General features: G+C 40.9%; 1 non-coding gene across 1 annotated transcript; it reads right to left on the minus strand.

The window, feature by feature from the left end:
* Nucleotides 1-832: 832 nt before the first annotated feature.
* LOC127222995 (U6 spliceosomal RNA) lies at nucleotides 833-938 on the minus strand. Its single transcript, XR_007834608.1, has one exon. It is a non-coding gene; the product is annotated as a U6 spliceosomal RNA (small nuclear RNA).
* Nucleotides 939-10,473: the final 9,535 nt, after the last annotated feature.

The following is a 10,473-nucleotide window of genomic DNA, read 5'->3' on the forward strand; positions in this document are numbered from 1 at the left end:
TTGTCCTGGGGTTATGACTGCTTACCCTCAGTGGATAATTGTGTCCCCTCCTCCCAATGGGACAATGAACACCCGACTATGTTTGGCTTGCTTCTCTGTCTGGTGGCATTGCTTCACTGACTCTCTTCTGGAATCCTTTAATTTCTATCCAAACTTTCCTTTAGTTTCTCTTTGGAATGACATCTTTCCAAGCTCCCACAGAAACAAAATTCTTAGTACATTTGTGTAGGTTGTAAAAATCTCTTACAGATCCTTTTAAATTCACTTTTACTGGTGTCTCATGTTCAAAATGGTGACTGGGGTTGATAATTACTTCTCTAAAACTCTAGCAAAACTTCTGGTCAAGCTACACCAATAACAGTTTCCAATTGAATTTCTAATGTAGCACAGACCCCCAGCAACTGGAGTAACCAGAATGACCTCTTTTATACAGAGGAAAACTCTGAGGTACACACTTGGGATCTACAACTAAATCTGGGCCTCTGAGCTCAGCAACTCCCGTGGTGCATCCTGGATCCAAATCATTGCCTGCTTGATCTTTACCAGATTGATCAACTTCAGTGTCCTTGGATGTAAACTGTAACAACATGGTATCTATACTGTAACAACATGGTATCTCTACTATAGGACTCTCAAAGGACAGAGGGGTTAGCGTGTAGAATTCACAGAAGTCTCTAACACCCAGTCATACAAGGATACTAGCAACCAGCAAGAGCAGAGACAGCAGTAAAACTATTACTATGGTAGTCATTCCATAGAGGCAGCACAGGGGAGCTCCCATAAATGGAATATTTTAACATGGAAGCATGGAAAATAAAAGCAGATAATTAACTAAGATCTCAAATCTATTACTGACTTTGCGTGCCATTCTTGTACAATGGCCATCTAGTCTTCTCTGTGTTGCTTTAATTTTAGTATATGTGCTACTAAATCGAGACATGTTACTCACTTTGAACAGAGACTTGTCTTTATCTTGTAGTAAAGAAAATAATATGAATATTTAGTCTTCTTAATATGCATACAACCACTGTAAATACTAAGAACAAGACTGATCTCCTTTTCTTTTTCCATTGAAACTGCCAGAAATATTAGAAATGTCAGCGGCTGACAGTAGGGGAGTAGGGAATAAGATTCAGTTTGGATGGGGCCAAGGAAAAGACTTGTTCATTTGAGAAAAGTAGGAACTTCCCATGCAGAGCACTGCCAGCCAAGGTTAAGTAGATGAGCTAAGCATGGCCTCTCCTGATAAATTTACTTCTTATTAGAGGACGCTTCTTCTCTCTCCAATCTTTTTCCTCAGCTTGGTATTTTATATATTATAAACAGATAAACAGGTCCCTGGTGGAGGAGGACTACTACTTTGATGCAGGCCTGTACTACATTGGGCTACATTTGAGAGACTGTATCAAAAGACAAATGTTAGTCAGTCAGTTAATTAATTAGAAATGTGTCCTCCTCCATTTCATGAATGGCAAGAAAGGAACTTATCATCTTCATTAAAAAATACAAAATAGCCAATCCAAATACTTACTAAATGAAAAATATGTTGAGTGATATGATCAGGGTGCTATTTTCCACCAGTGAATTTCAGCATGCAATTTGTAGGAAGGGGATCTCAAAGATCAATTTCTTTCTTTCCAAAAGAAAAAAAAATAGATTACAGATTGGAACAGAAAGCAAATAGTTATGGAGAAAATAAGGCTGTTCCACATGAAGAAGCCTGAACAGTGTGACTCTTGGGATAAAATGTTACAATTGCTATTTGAAGGATGGATGCCTCTGAAGCAACTCTAAAATGAGTTCTTCATGTGGCCACAGGGGTATTCTTCACCAGGTTCAGAAGGAAACTCATTTTCCCTTCCTTCCACCTCCACATCCTTGCCATCTCATCTTGTCCAACACATCACATCAAATCTGCCAACAAGAAGATGTGGCTCCTTGAGTGGGGTAACTTCATACAGTTGCATGAGAGGCTCCGTTCTTTTCCTTAAAGTGCTTGTGTATCTCAAAGCCATGATTCACTCACCAAGCATAACACCAGGGGGAAGAGGTATAGTCAGGTACAAAGCAATGTCCTACAAGACGTCATCCCCAACTCCAGTGCTTTAAAAGGCTAAGCTCGACAGCTTGTTCCCCTTGTCATGGAGGGTCCCAGGTCCTAAAAGTCAGCACCTGGGTAGATACCTGGGAAACACGTGATATCCCAAGGTCATCCAATTGTTTGCTTTCACACTCCCTTTGCTTTTGCTCGGCCATATTGTAAGCTAGTGGCATTCCCAAAAGAGAGGAGCAAATGGCATGAAGAACTGATAGAGCGGCATTGATGGAGTTCATAAAATCAGGAACACGTTCCTTTGTCTGTGAGGAGGTCTGGGGTTGCAATTAGCATATCAAATGGGTTTACATTTAAAATACAAAACCATTTTAAAATATCCCGAATTCCAATTTAGGGATCTAAGCTTTCTCTGCCAGGTACATTCTTTGATTAACCCACCCACTCTGACTTGCTTGTGCATTCAGCAATAACTTGGAGAAGGCATTCCTGAGCACTTGCCTGTTCACTTCTTCTAACAAAATATTGACTTTTGCCCCCTGTGACCTGTCCCCAGCAAGAGTGCTCCGGTACTCTGATACAGACCCACCACAAAGAGCCTCCCCCCTCCACGTGCCATACCCTGCTCACTGTCCACTGCTCTGGCTGAGCACTGGAACAGAGAGCACAGCAGCATTATTTGTAATAGCAAGAACCTGGAAGCAACTAGATGCCCCTCAACTGAAGAATGGATAAAAAAAAATGTGGCACACCTACACAATGGAAGATTTCCCCACTACTCTGCATGGGGGAAAAAATTGAATCTTGAAATTCTCAGGCAATTGGATGGAACTTGAAGAAACCATCCTGAATGAAGTAACCCAGTCACAAAAAGAGGAACATGGTGTGTACTCGCTCATATATGGATTTTAAGCATAAAGCAAAGGATCACCAGCCTATAATTCACAACCTCAGAGAAACTTGGATACAAGGAGGATTCTAAGAGATTCATATAAGGTCCCTCACAGAAGGGGAAAGGGACAAGATCTCCTGAGCATATGGGGAGTGGGAGGGGGCAATGAGTAAAGAGGAAACTAAGAGAAAGAGAAGGGGAGGAGACGAAAGCACATGGGAATAAGAAGATTGAGTCAGGGGAGGAATAAACAAGAGGAGAGAAAAGAGAGAGAGAGAGAGATACCATAAAAGAGGGAGCCATTATAGGTTTGAAGAGAAAACTGAACCTCGAGAAATGTTCAGAGACCTACAAGTCTGTCCCTAACTCACAATTTGAGCAACAGTGGAAAGGTACCATAAATGCCCTTCCCTGATAATGAGATTGATGACTAACTTATCCACCATCATAGAGCCCTCATCTAGTAGCTGATGGAAACAGAAGCAAACACCCATACCTAAACACTGAGCCAAACTAGAATCCAGATGCAGATGAAGAGGACAAGACCAAGCTACAGAAACACATAGAGACAGCTGACCTGAACAAGGAGGCACTAACGGGCTCCCAGACTGATAGCTGGGAAACCAGCATGGGACTGATCAGACCCCCTGAATATGGGTCACAGCCAGAAGGACTGAGCAGTCTAAGGGATCTCAAGCAGTGGAACCAGGATGTATCCTTGGTGCACAAAAGGACCTTGTGAAAACATCCCCCATGGAGGGATACTGCCTTAACCTAGAGAATGGAGAGAAGGCCTAGTTCCTACTCCAAATGATTTCACAGATTTGATGACCCCTCCTGGAGGGCATCACCCTACATGTGAAGAGGGGGATAGGAGGGGAGGGTGGTCGGGGGGCATGAGAGGGTGGGAGAGAGGAAAAGATGAGGGAGAGGGAACTGGGATCAATATGTAAAATAAAAATAAAATTTTTTAAAAAAGAAACTAAAACAAATAGACAAACTTAAAACACAAAATACTGCCTTTTATAACACCCACCCCCTTCCAGAAAAGGGAGACAGAGTGAAAATTCAGGTCTAACAATGACTTTGTAGTTTTTCATAAACAAGCTCTAAGATTTTATTAGAGTGAGCAGACTCTACTCCAAGTCTTATATTTTTCTGAAGCTCAACAGAAAACACAGTATCATACTACCCTGCTTTAACAGGGACAAAGCTAAAAGAATCCATAATTATCTATTTATAATTGACACCCCAGTAAATCTTATGATAAAGCATTAAAATCAGTAAAGGAATACACAAATGGTATCTTTTATTGGGAGCTTGATTCTTATTTGAAACCTCTTCTACCATCTCTTAGAGAATATAACTATTACTATTCTGAAGATGTCTCAGGAATTAACAACCATGCTGTCATACGTCATGGCTTTTCGGTGTACTGGTAGACTGCTCTGTGAGCTAAATACCCGTTGATTTCTGTTACTGGGGCTAGGGTTTTCTCAGGTAAAGCATTTTTTATCAGAGAGGGTGCAAAGAGCATTGCAGCTATGAGCAGGCTGGGCTTTCCCAGCAAGAGGAAGTAGACAACAATATTGTCAACTGAGCTGCTGTGGGAAAAAAAATAAGGGGGGGGGACCCTACTATCAGACTTCACTGTTTTCCTAAGAATCTACATTTGCATTTTAAATCACATTTTTTGTATATTCATTTCCATGTTTCTTTTGGCTTTTAAAGCTGGAACCTTAACATTCCCCAAGACTGGCATTAATTAGGGTGGAAAATGAAAAAGAAAAACAAGTCCACACATTTTTTTCTAAAGTATTTCTTCTAGATCAGTTAACTCAGAAAGTCAATTTGACAGGCAGAGGAGGAAGAGATGCAAGTAGTTTCAGAGATTCTAGGAATATCAACGCCTGGGTTTCCATTTTAATATTTCAATTTGCTAGTCATTGAGTTTCCCTTGCTAACTACATTAAAATGTGTACAACAGAAATGTTCCTGCACATGAGACATGAGCACACACACACACACATACACACATGTCTCAAACTTGCTCTCGTAGTACATGTTTATCATGACATAATCAATATAAACATCTCAAATTTTGCATTAGCAAAAGTCTTTCTGCAAGTTAGCTAACTTTTGTTCATCATCACTCCCCCTCAGTAACCTAAACACTATTATTATCCATAAGTGATTGCTAAGCATTAAAATATAAACAAGAGTTCACATTAATTGGATTGTGAACTTACTGCTTCATCTTTGAAATGGACCAGTGCCTCCCCATTAAATGATTAACACACCTGACATTTTCATGGGCTCTATTCCACGACTTTATAGCTGGACAAATGTAAAACGTCCCCTTTTATTATGACTAAAGGACATGCTGAATACTGAGACCAGAGCCCAAAAAAAAATACAACTAAACAATTAGTTTTCTAACAGATTATAAAATAAAAATGTATTGTTGTCATTGACTTGAGTGACCTGAAAGACTGGTGTCACTGGATATTTGTAAACATCAAGAAATTTGGTAATTTACCATTATAATTGTTAAGAATTTTTCCAAAACATTTTCATCTTAATGCATTAAAAATCATCTCATTATTAAGTTTTCCAAATAATATCAAAAATACCCATCATGTTTCGACTCTCTCGTCATGGGAAGAGTTACTTCCCTGCCTCCCTCTAAGCCACATTAATTAGCATGTACTTACTTCTTGACAGAATTCTGCCAAAACACTCATCACAAACAGAAACCACAGCATGGTAAGAAAAGCAAGCATTCTGTCAGAATCTTAGTCAGCAAGGCTGTCTGGGACTTTTATTCCTATACCTCAACTACTAGTCAACTTTTCCTCACCATTGGTAGTTTGCATCTTCCATCACTTTGGCTTGAAATTGCTTTTGCCATTGTGACTATCTTCCATTTGACAAAAGATGGAAGCATGAAGCTGACACCACCACCACCACACACACACACAGAGAGAGAGAGAGACAGAGAGAGAGACAGAGAGAGAGAGAGAGAGAGAGAGAGAGAGAGAGAGAGAGAGAGAGAGAGAGACTGTCCCGGATACCTTTCTTCTACTTTTACCAACGACCCTCTACTCTCTTCTTAATATTGATTGTGGCTGGTTTTAATCATGAGATTAAATGAGGGGGTATTGATCACCACCCAGTGGGAGGTCTAAATGGCACAGAAGAAACATCAAAACAGCTGTGATCATTTGCTGCTGTGGTATGGGAGATCTCTAAATCACACTGAGTCACACCACACACGAGAAGGTAGAGGTAGCTCTAGAGGAAGAAAATCAAACCCTTCCTTCCCTGCTTGTTTTGAGGAATTGATTTAACAAATTTGGAAATGCTGAGCATTGACGAAATTCCCCCGAATGCCTAAATAAACTTTCAGATTATTCCAGGATTTGATTGCACTTTCTGAGAAAGTGTACCCAGAAGCTCTTTGGATTACAGTGCAATAGGGATACAACAGTTAAACATTCCCCCAGTGTCATGTCACATAAAATCAAAGATCAACAGCCCAAATTCCTAAGCGTACAATCTCAAACATCCTTTCTCTCTTCCTTCTCAGATGTCACAAGTTCCACTGGGCATGAGTACTTTCACCTCCCTCCAGCCTGAGCCCTCAACCTCTCACTGTGTTCTGTGAGCCAACCCCAGAAGGGCCAGTTGTTTTGCTCTCCCAGCCAGTTCTGGCCTGTAATGTCTTTTGGCATGCTGAAAATCTAAAATAAAATGTTATTATCAGACATTATGATAAATATTTTCCAAGTCAATGTCACTCTAGGGTATGGAGATCCTGTCCAAATCTCGTGGCAATCCTGTCCATATACGACACATTTAATTAGTTATGGACACATGTGATTTGTTTATGCAGACTGAAAACAATGGGTGAAGAAGAGGGACTAACATATTTGTTTCCTGAAACAGGTAGAATCTGTTATGCCCAAGAACCACCTCTCCCTGTTCAGACCCAGAAAATGTCATTAACATGTTTAGAGGGAGCTGTTTTGCTTTGGTTTTGTACTCATGGGCCTTTTTTTCTCTCTCTCTAATCTTACTTTTACTCTTCCCATTCCAAAATTTGCTGCCAGTTTCTGACCTGGTATGAGTTAAAGAACCTATGACATTTTCTTATTATTCTCACTGAAAGGAGAAGGAGGATAGGATGAAGGAGAAGAAGATAGTACAACATAACAAAGTTGCTGTGAGTCACAATACCAAGGCACTTGGGAACCTGGCTGTATTGACCAGTAGACACCCTGAATCTGAAGTTTTCCAACAGTATTTATATAATCTGTTTACATCACTCAGGATGTTTCCTCAACTACTGAGCTACTCCTTAGCTTCAGATTCCAATAATTCTTAAAGACTGGTCCCATGCTTCATGATGTGGCCCAGAAACCAGACCTCACTTGAAATATACTGGAAAATGTCACTGAGAACCCTTCAATCATCTTCAATCCATTGTTCTAAATTCTCTTGTACAAATGTAGACTATCTTTCATTTTTTCCTATCTTTTCCTCCAAAATTCTTGAAACTACAATCAGTCCTCTCTTAGAGTTTGTTCATTTTCAATGTCAGTGACATCCTTGTGCCTCACAGACCACTCCTGTTGGGGACACAGAAAAATAACCCCTCAGCAATGTGGGAAAAGCTGTTTTGTTCATGTAAGGAATGTCTGTCCCTTCATGGCTATCCCAAAGAAGCATGTAGTCACCAAGCAACAGGCAGCAAGAAAAGCTGTGACTTGGGACTGCCTAATGGCCTTCACTAAGATGCACAGTCTGATAAACAGAGCTTTACATATCATTCCCATTGCTGAAGCTAGCTTAGGCCAAATGCTTGGTGAATATATGCAGAATATTTAACTAAACAAAACATAATGGACAGAGATAGAATTCAGTTCTTCAGTCTTTATCAGAAACTATAGCCTAATGCTAATTTGCAAGAGATGGACCTCCATGAATGTGGTAGGGCTGAATTACAGTGAAATTCCTTTTATTCCCTTATCTGGAATATTTGCCCTTTGACTCCTGCAGGCCGTGTCTTTGACTCCTGCAAGCTGTGGATCTTTTTTTTTTTCCTCAGACTCCACAGACCTCCACTTAAATGGAACTAAAGAGTGATCTGCTTTCACTTCTCAGATTGATTGACTTCCTTGTGACTGTGACGGCAGCTGCTGATGGCCTGGGTCAGGCTGACCTGCTCTGCGGTCTGCAAATCTATTATGATAATACTATCTTCCAGAAATCGCATGCAGGGCAGCTACAGAAGGTGCCTGGTGGAATGTCTGATGCAGTCAGTCTGAGTTTTCAAGGATGCTGGTTGTTTTCTAACACCCATTCTGAACTATGAGAGCGGGAACACTGTATATTTAAATGCATCTGTTGTACAACTGCTGAGTTCAGAGTACTCTCGCAAGGGCTGGGTAATCACACAGATGGCACGCTTCGCGACCAAAACCACTTGCTGTAGATGCCACGTTCAGAGAGAACATGTAAATACTTGGCATAGTTGTGGGAGTTTTCAGAGGTGTTAGATTCATTTAGAAAGTTACAGCTTTCGTGGTGACAGCTTCTCATTTGGGGCTAGCAGGATTAATTCTTGCTTTCTTATTTTTACTCTTGACATTACAGAAATTGCCACACAACTTCCTGATCTAACTTGAGTTTGGACTTGTGTTTTTCCTATTCTCCCTTGCTTCAAAGGGAGGAGGTGCTGCTGTACTAACAGGGGTGCAGAAGCAGAAGGCCTGGGTGACTTCATGTATGCAGTGTAGTTACAGGCCTGTGTTTCTTCCCCACAGTTCAGTTAATTCCAGTGGCTAACAGCATTGAATTTCTCATCACAAACTCACTATACAAGTAGTAAGTACTAAGCATATTCCCTCCAAATTTTCACTTATTTGTTAAATAGATTCACTAAGGCCTTGCTAAGTGTAAATATAGTCATTCTCTGGGTCATTCTACAGGATTTATGCCTCCCAGAAGGATCTAACTAATAAAGTTGTGGGAGGGTATGTTGAAAAGTCTAGAAAAGACAAAACATGAGACATACCAGGACAACATATGACAAGGGGTCTGAGAAAAATGATGGACAAGCCAGGAGCATGTTGAATGGAGCAAAATGGAGATTGATAGCAGGGGGAGATTGAAATGACACAGTTGCCTTCCTGAGTAAACCCACATTCAAAACAATATAGTACAGCATCACACAGGTAAATAACCAAATTGAGGCCAAAACAGTACTCCATGAAAATATAAAGGACCATGGGAATAGTTTTATAAGTGTGTGACTTCAGGTTTTGTGGAGAAAATAACATTTATATTAGGCTTTTATAGAATTCCTAGAACTGTAGCAACCCAGACAAAATGGGGATAAAAGAGATATGCCAAAGATCCCAAATCTCCATTCATTCAAAATTTACAACGTACAGAGTAACCACTGGCACACATGGCCAGTCCAACACAGGCACTAAATGAGTAAATGAAGAGGACATTTGGTTAGTGCCATAATGCTTAAACTTCTAGAACATTCATTACACAAATAGCATAGTTCTCCAGGTTATTTGTAGTGAAAACAACTAAGGTATAATCAAACAGAAACAATAACATTTGAATTTTTAAAAATTATTTATTTAATTTTTTTGTTATTTTACATAATGATCCCAGTTCCCTCTCCATCCCATCTTCCCATGGCCTCAACAGACCTCCCCCCATCTCATTCCCCAGGGAGGATGAGGGAGGACACAAACTATCAAACATTGGGGTAAGGGATCATCCAAAGTCTATCTATTGAGGTAGATTATTAGGAGAGGGGGCCGGGACCGGGCCGTTAGGGGTCATCCATACGCCCAGCAATGAATCTCTTGGAAGAGCCCCATACAGTCAGATTCGGGGGGTCAAAGCGTCTTGACACCTTGCTCACACTCTCCCCGAGCTGGTACAGGAGCAGCGGCGGGGGACTGCTTCTTGAACAGATGGAGAGGGCCGGGGGGTAAGCAGCCAGTAGCCTTGGGGAGGCATAAGGAGGCCAACATGGGAGATTTTAGGTAGGGGGGGCCAAAACAAAAAAAATGAAAGAAAGGGGAAGGAGGGGGGGGGGGGGGGGGGGGGGGGGTTGGTGAAAAAAAGGAGGACAGACACTGAGATTGACAATTAATAAATGGGACCTCCTCAAACTGAGAAGCTTCGGTGAGACAAAGGACACAGTCAATAAGATAAAATGGCATCCCACAAAATGGGAAAAGATCTTCACCAACCCCACAAAGAACCCAAGAAGCCAGTCACCAAAACACCAAATCATCCAATTAAAAAGTGGGGTACAGAACTAAATAGAGAATTCTCAATAGAGGAATCTAAATCAGCTGAAAGACACTTAAGAAAATGATCAACATCCTTAGCCATCAGGGAAATGCAAATCAAAACATCTCTGTCAGAATAACTAAAATCAAAAACACCAAAGACAGTTTATGCTGAAGAGGATGTGGAGAAAGGGGAACACTCC

The sequence above is a fragment of the Phodopus roborovskii genome, unplaced genomic scaffold, assembly GCF_943737965.1.
Source record: "Phodopus roborovskii unplaced genomic scaffold, PHOROB, whole genome shotgun sequence".
Lineage (NCBI taxonomy): Eukaryota > Metazoa > Chordata > Mammalia > Rodentia > Cricetidae > Phodopus > Phodopus roborovskii.